The sequence below is a fragment of the Phacochoerus africanus genome, chromosome 9 (assembly GCF_016906955.1).
Source record: "Phacochoerus africanus isolate WHEZ1 chromosome 9, ROS_Pafr_v1, whole genome shotgun sequence".
Classification (NCBI taxonomy): Eukaryota; Metazoa; Chordata; class Mammalia; order Artiodactyla; family Suidae; genus Phacochoerus; species Phacochoerus africanus.
In genome coordinates, this window is record NC_062552.1 from 61,766,776 (window position 1) to 61,769,030 (window position 2,255).

The following is a 2,255-nucleotide window of genomic DNA, read 5'->3' on the forward strand; positions in this document are numbered from 1 at the left end:
TACGTGGAAGACAGCCATGTGAAGATAGGGCAGAAGTTGGAGTGATGGAGCTACAGGCCCGGGACTGCCAAGGATTGCCATCAGCCTCCAGAAGCTAAGAGAAAGGCATGGTACAAATTCTCCCTGAGGAACTAACCCTGACACTACCTTGCTTTTGGACTTATATCCCCCTGAGCCACGAGAGAATAAATTTCTATTTTTTAAATCCACCCAGTTCATGGGAATTTGTACAACAATCATAGGAAACCAATATAGATCTTGGTAACTGGAAGCGGTGCTGCTATAACAAATACAGAAAATGTGGAAGGGCCTTGGGCGATGGGTAGAGGCTGGAAGAATTTTGAGATGAATGTTTTTTAAAAAAGCCTAGACTGCCCTGAAGAGAGTGCTAGTAAAAATATGGACATTAAAGGAGATTCTGTTGAGAGCTCAGAAGGACATTGAGGACAGTAGAGAATGCTTCTATTACCTTAGACAGAAAACATATACTGTCATGTACAGAAAATTGATAGAAATATGAACATTAAAGATGTCTCTAGTGAGACCGCAGATGAAAATGAGAAGCATGTTATTGGAAACTGAAAGAAAAGTGATCCTTGTTACAAAGTGGCAGAGAACCTGGCTGAATTGTGGTCTAGTGCTGGGTCAAAAGTATGACTTATAAGTGAGGAACCTGGCTATTTAGCAAAGGATACTGTCCAGGAAAATATGGAACATGCACCCTAGTTTCTCCTTGCTACATATAGTAAAGTGTGAGAGGAAAGAGATAAACTAACAAGGAAATATAAAGCAAAAAGGAACCAGAACTTGATGATTTGAAAAAATTTTCAGCCTATCTATATCATAAAAGATGCTGAGGCTGACAATAACACCAAGGATGTGACCAGACAACCTTCTACTCAAGAGATTTGGGGTGTAACTCTTTGGTCCAACTAACCATCTCAGTAGAAGTCAACAATAGAGTTGGGTTTATCCAGGAAGGATCTATAGGGAACTTTTCATGTGTCATGACATGGATCCCATGAGGATTTTGAGGATGTTATACCACCAGAAACACTACCAGCTTGGGCCAAAGAGAACAGAGATGGCACGAAATGAAGGAACACTGTTGACTTCTGGGATTCTATAGGCAGGAAACCAGACAATAGAGCTACTCAGCTATGAACATGTGCAATCTTTCAAGAAAAGAGAAGAATGGGCAGAGACTGCTCAGTCCTAGGCCTTGCAGGTTAATCTTCCTCTCTGTCTGGACCTGAGTTTGTCACAACCATGCTCCACTATATCATCAGTCAGGCCAAGGAGCATCCTAGCTGATCCCCCTCTTCGTATTTATTGGTGCAAAAGATGTTGGAGCAGCATTGTATGTCTTACATCTGGAATTGTTCAATCCAGATGTCAGTTGGGACAGAAAGTATAACCCAAGAGTTCCTGCTGTGGTGCAATGGGATGGGTGGCTCCTCTGAAGCACTGGGACTCAGGTTCCATCTCCTGCCCAGAACAGTGGGTTAAAGGATCCTGCATTGGCAAAGCTGTGGTATAGGTTGCAACTGCTGCTTGGATCTGATTCCTGGCCTGAGAATTCCATATGCTGTGGATGGCTGAGATAGACAGAGAGAGAGAGAGAGAGAGAGAGAGAGAGAGAGAGAGAGAGAGAGAGAGAGAGAGGAAGGAAGGAAGAAAGGAAGGGAAAGAAAGACTCAGAATCTTGAAACAAACTGAGTCCCAGTGATCAATACAAGTTCTACTCGGTGAATGTAGATTACAGCAAACTGAAGAAATAAGGTCCAGGCCTTTAAATGAAATGTTTCACTATAAAGCTGCTCAGAATAAAGGTCTTCCAAAAGCTATCCACACCATTTCCCACTTAACCAGGAAATATTTCTCCTCTAAATGCACGAAATCATGTTGGTGTATTTTGTTGGGGTTTACAATGATTAATAAATAACCTGAAACTTGAAAAACACAGAGAAAACAAGAATGACTTTGAGGGGGCTTAGCAGCCAGCAGGGCTACTTGTGGTTCCCCTGAAGAAAGTGGTACCCATTAGGGCCCCTGAGCAGAAATTTGTGTTCTCTCAGCAGAGGAACATCAGGGGACCACAGAGACAGAGGCTGAGGGGCTTAGGCATCAGCAGCAATCATGACAGATTGGCAATTAGACACCCTCCCCTATTTTCCAGGTACCACATTAATCTCCAGATGCTAGTGAGATCCTGAAGAGGAAAAGGAGGCTCAATAATTACTGAAATGGAATTT

At 42.7% G+C, this 2,255-nt stretch overlaps 1 pseudogene; it reads left to right on the forward strand.

Annotated features, from left to right (window-relative positions):
* Positions 1-1,269: 1,269 nt before the first annotated feature.
* Positions 1,270-1,781, forward strand: LOC125134927 (cytochrome c oxidase subunit NDUFA4-like; annotated as a pseudogene).
* Positions 1,782-2,255: the final 474 nt, after the last annotated feature.